Genomic DNA, 13,848 nt, shown 5'->3' on the forward strand with positions numbered 1-13,848 from the left:
GCCACAGCTATTGAGGTCAATCCACACCAATGACTGTGAACACACCTCCTATTCCCCAGTGGCTAAAGGGAGAGGGGAAGTAGTAGTGAAGAGATAATGCTGTCTTTAGCATTTAGGAGAATCCCTGGTCAAGACATTACTCAGAGTTTAGTGCGGCACAACAAATGTGACGTAGAGAGGGCCGTATAAAGAAATAGGCTAATACATAATGCATTCAAGCATAAAAAACACACCCAAAATATTGCACACTTTTCAGGCGCGTGAGCAGCAGGATAAAAGCAGGAAAACAGCAGGATAAAAAACTAATAACACTGAGGGCAAAAGATTGCTTTCCCTTAATTACATCTATGAGGTAATATTTTTGTTATTTTTGTTCACAGTGACATGGCAATAAACCAAATGCCTCTGGAAAGGCTATACCATACTAAGAAAAGATGATTATACATATTTAATAATGTCCCTGAACTTGTATTACATTATTTCTGGCTTTATTTTTCTAGCCGGCCTACATAACAAGCATCTATCCAGCTGAACGCCGTTGTTTTTATTAGAAATCCTGAGATGCAACCCACTCATTGGCACAAACACTCAAGACTCTTATGTTTTTAAGAGTCTTGAGTTGGTGACTGCTAAGAGGCACTGCTACTGTCTGCATTGTGCGATTGGCATACCAGAGTACTACAATCAAAAGTTATGCACATTGACAAACTACTAAACTAAGTCATTGTGGCCTAAAAATAATTCTTCTGTACATTTTCTTACCTTGGTTGGCATCATTATGGCAAAAAAAAAAAAGACAAAAATTAAATTGAAATTATATCCACAACTCCTTAAAACCTCAGACTCCCTGTTGACAAGTTATTTTGTAGTCCAGAGCTGTCCTTTGTTGTTGTTCGTCTAAATGGTAAAGGATGTTTTGTTAATTCTATTTTTGCAGCTTTGACCTCTGTGGCCACACTGAACCCAGAGAGGACGCAAGACTGACCAAACCAGTGTTTCTCAATGGCTGAGGGATAATCCTGCAATGTGCCACTTGAATAGCTTAGAGGGGGAGGGAGGGAGGGAGCTAGGAAGAAGAGCAAAGAAGAGGATAGGAGGAGCAAGACAGAGACACAGGGGAAGAGGGATGGGATGTTTCAGATTACACAAACTGTAATGACATGATAATACTATACGATACTGTACGATACTGACAGGCAAGCATAACTGTGAGACACCACAAATGTTGTGTTGCACTGTGTGTGTGTGTGTGTGTGGTGCTGCTGCTGCTGAGAGTCTTAAAAATACAAAAGGAATTGCTTTGACAGGCCGATGAGAGGGCTGCATTCCAGGGTTTCCTAATATTGATTGCCTGTAAATATTAAGAATGCACCGCTGCCACTGCACTCCCTCCACCTGCCTCATAGCTCAATTATACACTGTAGGTGCCTTATAGACATGATTGAGTTTCATTCAGAAAGTGAGAAGCCTCCTGATCCAGTCGAGACAATGTTCCGAACGTGGTCGTAAAGTGTCTCGTGTTCACCAGCCCGCTAAAGCCTTGAATGAGAACCACAACAAACATGTAAGCCTGTTACAGTAAGAAGATTTCAGAGAGATGAACTAACTTTACTCCAGCACATGTTACCAACTGACTGATTAGACGACGCCATTTTGAAGGCGAGGTTGCTCACGAAACCACACTATCTCTAACAGGAGACGGTGATCAAAATAAACAATGGATGATGTTGACCAAGACTGACACATAATTAATGTAGCATCTAACCCATGGTGAGGAGTAACTCTGTACTTGTTTTACATCCCAACATGGCAACTGTTCATCCCAATCCCAAAGAACCTTAGCTGATTTTTTTAATATATAGGCTACAGTTGATCTGTGCGATACACCCTGGTTGTCTGTGGCTCCTGTTTGATAAGCAGACCATGAAATCCTCTTCAACTGCCTGGCTGGCAAAGAGGACACACAAGGAGAGAGACAGAGGGAGGTCTTTCAAGGAGATATGAGAGAGAGGGGAGAAGAGTGACAGAGAGAAACAGAGTGAGACAAACAGAGGAGGGGGGAGGATGGGGGGGTGGGGGGTGGATAGAGATGGAGAGAGGTGACAGACGGTGAAAGCCACGGTGGGCGAGGGAGGGGAGGGGGAGACGAGACTTGGGAGAGAAAGAAAGCGGTGCAGGTGCTGTTTCAGAGCCGGTCAGACAGCCAGACCGTCACTGAGCGGAATAGAGAGAGAGAGCCGCAGGGCCAGAGCGGGAGCTAAACGCATCAGGACAGAGATGTGATTCATCTCACGGTGCGGCTCGGAATAAGCGGGCCGTTGAATGTTGCCAGGAGACAGAGCCGCCTTGTGCGGACTTCACACACGGCGTAACAGCCGAGGCCGTCATTAAAGCCGGCCATGTGACCAATGCGTCAGATTAATCAGACGAGAGCGAGAAGGGTGGTTAGGTGTCATCTGGTCACTCCACAGTCGACTCCCAGGACCTCTCCGAGTATATGTATGCACCAACACACACACACATACACACACACACTGGGGAAATACCATGATGGGGTGCATGTGTACGTATGCAGGAGAGAGAGAGAGAGAGAGAGAGAGAGAGGGATGGAGTGCCAAAGAAGAGAGACTGATTCGAGAAGGAGGATGCAGTTAAAGATGCAGTTACCAGAGATAGAAAGGCAGGCAGAGCTAGAAAGAGAGATGGATGGATAGAGGGGGGAGAGAGGAAGAGAGAGGAGGAGAAGGAAAGGGAGCGAGGAAGGGAGGGGGCGGGGGCAGTCTTGTGTTGTATTTATCGGCTGAACGTGTAGTGCCGTGAGCCCTCCGCGCTGCTCGCTGGGGCATGGAATGGGAGAGTCAAATCAGAACTGACGGGTCGATCCAGATGGGGAGTCTGCAGCAGTATCTGAAAAATAGCCCTCCTCACCTTCTCTCTCCTCCGTCGGCTAACTGCTAGCCCAGCCGACGGAGGAAACCCACTCTAGGCGCATATAATGAGAATTCACCGACTTGTTAGGATCCATTCTGATGAGCAAAAAAAGAAAGGGAAAAAAATAAGATAGTTATGCTGCACCCATGGGTATTCCATCGCCAGGAAATGCCCATTCCTTTATTAAAATGTTACCTTAATTGAAACAGAAGCAGAGCATGGAAGCGGCGTATCGGAATGCACAACAGCATGTGTGCGTGGGCCGCTTCCCTATCTAATCTGCGAGCGAGGAGGGAGCCGACTGTGGTGCACAAGCGGATGTGGGTGGGACTCCGCTGTACCCCAAGCAACACGATCCTACTGAGATCAACCCCTACCTCTTCTCAACCCATTCAGGATGTACTGTGTAGTATTCCTCTAAAGCACCAAGATGTCACATCCAATCTGTCTCCCCCCCCCCATCCAATTCATCACACATTCTGCTCCATAACAAGAATGCAGCTACTGATAAAAACATATACGTTTCATTCATATTTCTAACAGAAACAGAAACACAGATGTAATGCTATTGTCCTGAGCAGGTGCTAGGTGTCGTAATACGAGCCTAAATATTTGGTCAAATCCATACTCCATCATCTTACACACCCAGTCCACAGATGCCCTTGCCCATGCAGGACTAGCTGTGTGGGTCACAGTCTCAAACAAACAAACCCAGGATGACTCAGCTATCTGTTCATGAATGCCTCCAGTGGCGCCCTGGGTCGCTGCACTAGGATGAAGTTTCTACATCACTGTTTCTCATCCGTCTTGTGAGGGGGTTTTCCTGGTGTTGCTCATTTGTGTCCCCGCCCATCACGAAAGCTCCAGCTATTCCTATAACACATCCAGAGCCTGCAGGTAATAACTGCTTCATGTAACTGCCTCGCTACAGCTTGGACACCAGCAGTAACAGAAAAGATACCAGCATCATTAATGTGTAGCCTACTTTATTGATCCCCCATAGGAAAATTTTCTTTTTTCTAACCCTACCCTTTTCTAACCCTACAGAGAGGTCAGAGGTCAGGCTCAGCTACGGACACTTCAGCAAGGTGGATGTTTGCCGACACAAGAGTTCGAACCCGGGTCCTCTGGCTGCAATGCGGTCTCTCTACCCACTAAACCCCCCTGCTGCCCATCAGGTGTCAGGCGATCAAAGGGCCGACGTTCAGGCTCCATCTCCAATATCCAATTTGAGCGCAGGACTATCTGATGTCACCAGAGAGCCGGGGTAGTGACCCGGTCACATCAAATGAGCTTATAGTCATGTTGCCATAATGCCTTGCCGGCAAGGATAGTATAGTTAACTGAAACTAAAACAAAGACTAAAACTAGGCATGAAAAAACATTTTAGTCGACTGAAATAAAAATAAAAACTAAACTTAATGAAACAACTGAAACTAAATGGGAACTAAAAAGTCTCCATCCAAAACTAATCACTAAATATGAACCTGATTTCAGTTTTAGGCTTTTGCCAGTTGCCTTACTGTGAGTGAGACTCAACTAAAGACGAAAGTAAACTAAACTAAAACTGAACATTTGTGAAAATAAAATCTAAACTAAACTAAACTGGGTCTTGTTGATGAGCTCTGTGCGACTCCTGGGACAGACTGATTGGATTTGGCAGTCCAGGTCAAACAGTTTCCATCCCTCTCTCCTCTCCTATCCTCTTTTGCACTCTATCCCTCTTATGCTGCTTCTCTCCCTCCTTACATATCACTACCTTAACCTCATCCATCTATTCCATCGCATGGAAGGTTTACTGTCAGTGTTTTTTGGTTCATTGTGCTCCTTTAAAGTTTAATATTCCGATACAATATAACTATATTTTTTAATAGTCCTCACACCTGCTTAAAAATAGTAGCAAGAGGCTATGATAACAGCATGGCAGATTACTGATTAGCTGTACAGTACTTAGATGTGTAATTTACAGTTCTATGGGTTAGCAATGCCAGAAAAATAAACCTTTGAAAGATAACTCAAAAGGCTCAGTGTCATATTTATGTCACTATAATAATGTTTATCCTCATAGGTGGAATTGAATAGACACAAATGTATTATACTTTTTTCTTTCATACACATCATCTATCACTCTATATACTGTATTTCACAAAGCACAAAGCCCATCCTGCCTCAAGACCAGACAGACAGTGAGAGACAGAGACAGCTGGACATAGACAGAGTGAGAGAGTGAGAGAGAGAGAGAGAGAGAGAGAGAGAGAGAGAGAGAGAGAGAGAGAAACAGAGAGAGAAAGCTAGAGTGGGTGAGTGAGAGAGAGAGAGAAACAGAGAGAGAAAGCTAGAGTGAGTGAGTGAGAGAGAGAGAGAGAAACAGAGAGAGAGAAACAGAGAAACAGAGAGAGAAACAGAGAGTGAGAGAAACAGAGAGGGAGAGAGAAACACAGAGTGAGAGAAACAGAGAGAAACAAAGAGAGAATGAGAGAAACAGAGACCGAGAGAGAAACACACACACACACAGAGAGAGAGAGAGAGACAGATAGAGAGTGAGAGAAAAAGAGAGAAACAGACAGAGAAACACAGAGAGAGAGAGAGAGAAACACAGATAGAGAGTGAGAGAAAGAGAGAGAGAGAGAGAGCGAGAGAGAGAGAGAGAGAGAGAGAGAGAGAGAAACAGAGAGACAGAGAGAAAGAGAGAGGACAGGAAGACACCACTGAATGGAAGCTGGCTTAATCCATCCCCAAACTTGGCTGTTAAACACACACACACACACACTCACACACACACACACACACAAACACGGACGCAAAGCGGCCATGCAGACACACGCACCCACCAGCCTCGCACACATCCCACTGCCCCCTCACGACACCCGCGACTGAGTTGTGATTTAACACAGCGTCCAGAGCGCTGCTGCAGTGGTTATGTAACTATCAAGCCTCTTGCCACAAGCCTCCTGGTGACAGTGTGGTGAAGAGAGGGAGAGAACGGCAGGGGGAGGGAGAGCAGAACAGAGGAGGGGGAGACAGACATATTGTGATTGGCGGTAGCGGTGGTGGTGAAGGAATGAACTGCAGACACGTGTGGAGATGGAGGATGGGAGGATAGAGGATGGAGGATGGAGGCCCTGGTTCCAGTCCGGCTTTTCCCTCCGGCCAGGCAGACAGAGGGAGCGGGGGAAGGGAGAGAGTAAATGAGCAAGGCAATAGTAAATCTGGGAATGTAGCTCTTCAAACACACCAGCTTTCCGCCTTCTTACCGTTTAGCTGCCTGATGCTGCACTGAATACTGATGGGGTATCTTCAAAGGCACCATGTGTATGTGTGAGTGTGTGTGCCTGTGTGAGAGTAATTTCGAGAACGAGAGGGTGGGAGGTGGAGTTAGAGAGACGCAGAGTGTGTTAAGGATGATTTGAGCATAACTAGAAAGGGATATCCATCGCATTTGAGCAACGAAGCAAATGATCATCGAATATGCCTTGATTTTTTTTCCCAATGCAATCGCTGCAAACCATTTTCTCTCTATGACCTTTAATACATGAAATGAAAGGAAACAACAGCACAGGAGAAGATAACACATTGTGAAAGACAATACTAAAATGTCTTCCTAAATACTGAACACTAACAAAGCAGCAGCATGTTGACAAACTGTCAATATAAACAGTCGAATTCCTATTAACCTCCCATACAAAAGCATTTATACAACATTATGCCATATGCAGCATTACTGCAATGAAGATCTCATAGGTCTAATGTGAAAATGGTTCTATGATGTTGGTGGCGAGGTATGGCTGACACAAAATGACAGAACGCTGCCATCGATGCCAGTTTGCCCACGAGAGACGCGTCAACTGAATGTCCAGACTATAATCACCTTACATCCCTATTTATACACACCTCTAATACCCAAGAGGCCAATTAGATGGAGTAAGGGACTGACTCCATTGTATGCCCACCGATCTAAATATACATTTTAAGATGAGCTGAATAAAAGGGATCTAAACCAATATATATAGTAACGTTAACCAATGCTGATAGAGGCAGTGGAGTGCAAGGACCAGGGCGAATTGTGCACAGCTGTACCATTTCTATGAATCATCTTAGAAAATATAATGAAGATGTGGAATGACATGTGAAAACCTTTTGTCTTTGGGGAAATATACCTCTGACATGCCATTTAGTAGTTTAAGTGGCTATCAAGACCTTAAAACAACATAGGCAGTTGTACAATTCAAAGATGTAGACCAACACAAAGCAATGTAACTTCAAATGTAGAGTGGAGTATACCAGTCTGGGCTAGGCTGAAGGGTATTTTAAGGAGATTAATTGTATATTTTCTTCAGAGTTGTATGTGTTTCTTCATGCGGCCTTGAAATCCTGTTAACCTCCCAGCATACTGTGTTTATCAGTGTCTTCTGACCCAGCTTCCCCTCCCAGCCCAGACTGCACAGGATCCCCGGAGAAGCCTAACTGAACTGGGCCATTATGTTCTGATGAGCTGCCTTGCATATACAAACAACTGTCTGTACTAACCAAACAGCTGCTGAACCTCCCTGCTGCAGCGAGGCTCTGTCATAACGCACACAGCACAGAGGGAGTGATCAAACAGGGGAAATCAATAATTAGTCCTGAGTTGTCGTCCGTCCCAGTTTGGCAGTGAGCGCCATTCTCGGTGAGATAATAGAGTTGAATTTTGAAATCATTACTTCCAGGGGAAACGAGAGGGTGTAAAAGAGTCAAACTGTCATTGCCACCCACAGTTGCTACAGATCAATGGTTAAGATCAGCTGAGAGACTCAACTGAGCTGACATAGGAGCAATAAGAAAGCTGAAATGCAATCATAACATCGTTGAGTCCATGTCATCCACTTTCCTCATGTCATCACAATCAAACAATCAAATATATACGTAGGTTTATGTAGATTACGTAGGTCTCAAATGAATAATACAAATGACCTGTCTCCCTGTTAGTCCAAGCCCAGAGTGGAACACCCTCATGAAATATTACTGATGTTGCCAATGTAGTATTAATTAGCTTAACGGGTGTGTTTACCTACTTAAAGATTCATTAAACAAACTGCCAGGCCAGAAAATTGCCCAGAAAAAGCTTTTGAGATGGTGTTAATGCCTGGTGTTGACCTTCTGGCATCGCAACGCAACTTCAAACTGAACAAGGATCGAGTAGCACCAGGCCAAGAGAGGACAGACAGGGACAACTCACCTTCTCCACCAATGGGAGGTCAGGTTTCCATAAACCTTAGAGAGCGCTGTCGTCCCCTGCAGGAGATCACCTGTGGACACAGAAAAACACAGAGAAAGTAACAATAAGTAAGTGACAATACGTTTAAGTACCAGTGAATTTACTGTAATAGGACAAATAGGATATCCAAAGCAATTGGCTATGTTTGCCTATGCCAGCCTGAAAATCAGCCCAACACTTTTGAAAGAAAGTGCCAAAACATCCACTATCTTTACAAAGGTAAGGATATTAAGAGATTATTGATTTTCAGGTGTTGTAATCATACTAGATAGGTGCCCTTTTATCTAGTTTGTCAAAAACAGCATTTGTAAGACTCTTCCCACTAAGTGAGTCTCCAACTCTACACTTCGATTAGTAAACTCTGACACTGTGGAAATTGGAGGATTTCCCAACACCAATCTCTTTGAAGTGTTTCTTTATAGCTATTTAGTAAACTACTAGCCTAGAAGGTGTAAAACATAAATGTTGGCAAGATTTTAAACCAAACAAAAACATGTGTCTGTGGCGATCATTATTAGGATCAGTCAGAACTGAATTGTGAAATTGTTTAACTGTGTTGTTCAGATATAGTCATAATTCATAATGTACTGTATGATCTAAATGGAGAGAAGGGATTATCATGTCAGGACTAAAGTTCAACAATCATTCTTGAGCAATATGTTGCAAGTGATGTACATATTATTCTGATATAACATGTTGACAAACCACTTCATGGTAAATGAGAGTAGTATGTGTATCTTCATCATTTAAAACTATAACCCGTATGTTGCCAGTAACACACTTCTTAGATTAAAAATGTGGTATATTTAGTCCAAGATGCCCACATAGAATGCCACAATGCACATGCATTATTGATCAGCATGAAAATATGACAGAAATCTACTTTTCCAATATGTAATCATCAATGGCAATGAACCAATGAGATTTGAACTCTCAACAGTCGTGTTTGGATGGTGTTCATGTTTAAACCCTATTCTAACCCCTAATTCGGAGTGTGGAGGCACTCAAAACACCAGCTCTATTTCTTGAAACATCAAATACTGATTCTACTAAAATATGATCTTTAAAAGGTTTTCATTGGTTATATAATCAACAAATTTGGAAAGGGATGTGGAAGATTACACAACACATCCATGTCCCCCGATTACGGGTAGCAGCATCTGTAAATATCTTGGCATTTAGACTACTTCCCCTATAAAATCCCTTCACGTCACGTATGCCTTCTCCAATCACTGCACTCCGAACATGACATTTTGCTACACTGTTATTTAAATATCACAGAAGGGAAATCCACCTTGCCAACAACATACATGAAGATGGAGGTTTGTTGGTTGCTTATTATTACAGACAGGTTTCTTCGTATTGTTCAAGATAACCTGGATTGTCTGTATGAGTTACTATACCATGCAAATTATTATGTTTGATTCAAACTGCAAACTTTTAATACGCTGATTTTATCTGTCATGTTTACAAGCTGAAATTCGGTGGGGTAGTTGTGGATTTGTTTTCTGTTTAATATATTCAATGTTCCATGTTAAGCCAACAAAATGTGAACAGAGAAAAACAAACAACCTTGAAACTACCATGCATGAATCTACGATTTGATACCCTTTTAATAACAATAATAAAAACAACCACAATGGAATGTAGCTGCATATACTAGTCATACTAGAATAGTATGGTCATATACTACTGAGACATACAGTATGTTAGAGAGGCTATCATGGAGTTGATCCAGCTTAGTCCCTCTGCGAAAGCGTCACGTGACGAACACGAGTTTTGCGACCTCCAGCTCACTTTTCTGCATTACCATTTGAATAAGTCTGACGTCGGCATTATTCATTTAGTGTGACTGGACCTCAGGTAGAGCCGTGACGAAGCAGCCCACCCATCACAGGAGGCAACCTGAGATATGGGCACTATCTGATCCCGATATGGGATGTCTGAGACTGGTCAGTTCCAACTGATTCTGCCGCTAAATCATGTTGAAATGCTGAGTCACGGTCACCTAATGCCATTGGTGTTCCTCATCTGTGGTAGTGTTCATATTTCTGGAGGATACTTTCTCTCAGTTATAGACTATACTGAAATGAGAAACCTAACAACACAGAGGGAGAGATCAAAGAAGGAAATCCCAACAAGGATTATCAATCATTTAAATGCTTGCTGCAGTCTTTGCTCAAAAATTTCAGTGCCAGCAACACTATGCCAACCCCACACATGCACATGTATGAGGAACTGTTTTACTAGGAACATGGTAAACACAGAAGTAGCCTATAGAATATCATTAGGCTTCTCTCTCTCTCTCTCTCTCTCTCTGAATGTCCATGAGGAACACACCCTCTAGTGTTCAAAGCAATGACCTAAAACCTCTCCATTCAAAGGTACATTCAATTAAAAGCGCAAACAAAGCCCAGTGAAAGTGATGTTTAACCGAGCACACCAGTGTTGAACCACAATTCAATGCATGATTTGTGCTCTAGATGGGCAAAGTGGGTCTCCATTTTGAATTGCCCAAGAGATCATGACACATACTGAGTCGGTGCACTGCTTCTCCTTAAGGCTCAGGCTGAGCAAGAGTGCAACTACGGATGATTCAGAGGAGGCAAACACTGACATGTTGTAGTCACTCTGCACGAAAGGCACCAGGTAAAATAAACCACATTCATATTGTCCTACATAAACAAACATTTGTATGTTTATAAGTACAAAACTGTCTATTGATATGCCCCTACATATAACTAAAACACCTTACCAAAACATAAAAATTACTGTTCTTATCCCACTCTTATCACATTTGCTGAACTGAGTGGTAAGTATATATTTCATAAAAGATAGCATATTAAATTCTTGCTTTTGTTTATCTCTCTGAAACTATCCTTTTATGATAAAATGGTGGTAATGAAAACAGATTCACAGATAGAACACACCATATGAGATTCTTTTTTGGGTGTTTTTTTTGCCTCTGGATGCTCTTGATAATCTACAATGTCACGTATCTCCCCCCAAGGAGAGCGACTTCCCCTGTGTGTGTGCTCCTCTGCATCGAGAGAAATGAGACACGCAGGCTGTCCTCCAGACTCACCGTTCTCACATTGCCTCCTTTTTCACAGGTTGTCAGACACCACCGTCTCCTCTTTTAACAGAGGAGCAGTAGCCTCTCACCCTCTCGTCAGCCGGCACATTAAAAAAGAAAAAAAAACAAAACAACAAAAAACACTATTTTGCACTTTGTGCTCTTTCTCTCTCACGATGCTTCCTCCAGGGGCAGGACCACCCACAACACCAAGGACTGAACATCTAACAACAGCACACAGGTCATCAACAAGTCCAAACACCACGTCCCTCTGTGTGAGATATGTAACAGAGACACATGAAAGAACAGAGAGCCTTGTTAACGAGGGGGCGGATTTCCAAAAGGTTATGACAGCAGGATTTTTAATAAGCCACTGGACACCTGTGTGTTTTCATCCTTTTGTGCAATTTAATATGAGGTTGAGGCATCTTGTAAGCCCTTCTGGGTTTCTAGCTCCATCCTTCGTCTTATCTTTTTAACAATTGTGCAAATAAATAATCTCAAACTCAAGGTATTTTGCTGTCATCAGTAATCTCTACTGGTTCCACCATGAGCCTTCACTTTATCTTGCAGCATTGTAATAAAAAGTACAAACCATCTGGTTGTGACTATGAGAAGGAAAAGTTGTGAGAACAAATGATGAATCAGAAAAAAAATGATGGCTGTGAATCTGTGGAATGTGTATCAGTGCATTTATTTCTAGACAAAATTATGTATTACTTTAATTGGCATGTTATTTCCTGAATTTCAGTATATCATTCAATCCTTTATCTTCTTCAATGTAATAATGCAACCCTCACTGTTCAAAAGCATTGCACCTACTTTGGATATCTCACATTAAAAGCGGACAGATATAGAAGAACAAATAGCCAAATGACAATAGCATGAACTCCAATGCTTTCCACAAATCCCAAGCTTCTGTTAATCCTTTGTCAGTTGTTATGGACATGCTCAAAAAGAAACCAAATTGAAGAGGAGTGGGATTAAAAACTACCTAGAATGCCTAAAACCATTACATTTGGCTTCCTGAGTTGTGATTAAGCTGGCTATCAACTAACACTGTGTTCCCTATGGTAGATTAACATTCCTGACACAACTCTTCCATTAACGGTTAAGATAACCAGTGATCAAGTCAGTGGTTGCATGAGTGCAAATCATAATTAAATTGTAACAACAAACCCCTAAGCTGGAAGATGCAGCTTCCACCTCAGTGATAAAGAAACAAGTCGAGCATGGAAAGACACACAAGAAAATTACATGTGGCTTTGGAAATTAAAAGCCTGGCCTCAGAGTGGGAAAAAAAATATATGACTAACTAATAGCTTTATGCCTCTCAAGCACACAGACACACACACACACACACACACACACACACACACACAACAACAACATAAACAGACTGAGATACACACGCACACAGAAGCAAACACAAACATAAATGTCAAAGTTATCGAAAAGATATTGAAATGATGCCAATTTCATCTAATCAAAGTTCTGTTGAGTGAATTTGGTTTTGGAGATCTTCTGATGCTTATGAGGTTGTAGATAGATAAATAGATAGATAGATAGATAGATAGATGGATAGATACATGGATAGATTCACCCAGATATCAACCACTTCTGCCATTCCTAAGCTGCTACATGAAAACTTCATGGTAAGAGACTTTTAACTTGTCTCCACGGTGAGGACTGACGAGTCTGCTAATAAATAGCAAGTGCTCTTCAGCTCCCCTTTCCGCAGTACAATTGGATTACCCCCCCTGACAGTGCCCTCTCCTCTCTGCAGCCTTGTCTCAGGCTCTCTTGGGGGCACCTTGGCTGACAGACATGCACTCCAGCAGCACTCCATTCAGCACCACGGACAGCTCCAAAACAAGCTGGAATGGCCATGGGCGGCCCGTCTTTCATCCTCCATGTCATCTTCATGAAGAAAAACTGGCCACAAAATCAGCAAGACCCCTTCAATTCACCATTCATTCACTGTGGAGGCTATACAGACCCATGAGTTTAGGCCTGGCTTAGGCCTGGGCCTCAACTGGGCATAGCAGGGTGTAGGCACTTTGCCATATACCTAAAGCCAAGTCCAAATTTGATCTTGTAGCTTTTGTCATTATAATGAAGTGCAAAAATCATGCCAGAAATCTATTTGGAAGCCATATCTAAGTAGAAAAAGACAGCAGAGGAGCATTCAGGACCAAAGTTCACTCTAAGCAGATAGCCTGGTGACTTACTATGTCTAATAATTTATCATATTAACCAAAGAATACTATCTTGTCAGTCATCAGTCACTGCTCCACTTGTCCCCAGAAATGTTGTCACTGTAAGCAGGTTTGGAAGTTTTGGTTGAAATGATATTAGATGCAGGGACTTTGTCATAGCTTAGTGTTTAGAGAATTGACGCCCAGGCTGCGTTTAAGGCCATCTACAATGTCCTCTAGTTAACCTGAAACACAGCAGAGCCTGCAGATAACATCTCTATTACCGGACCACCCACACACACACACACACACACACACACACACAAACGCATAGCTAACACCGAAATGTGGTTAAGAGATACTTTAGCCAGCTATAGCCTACAAGCCTG

This window comes from Centroberyx gerrardi, chromosome 14 (assembly GCF_048128805.1).
Source record: "Centroberyx gerrardi isolate f3 chromosome 14, fCenGer3.hap1.cur.20231027, whole genome shotgun sequence".
In the NCBI taxonomy this organism is placed as follows: Eukaryota; Metazoa; Chordata; class Actinopteri; order Beryciformes; family Berycidae; genus Centroberyx; species Centroberyx gerrardi.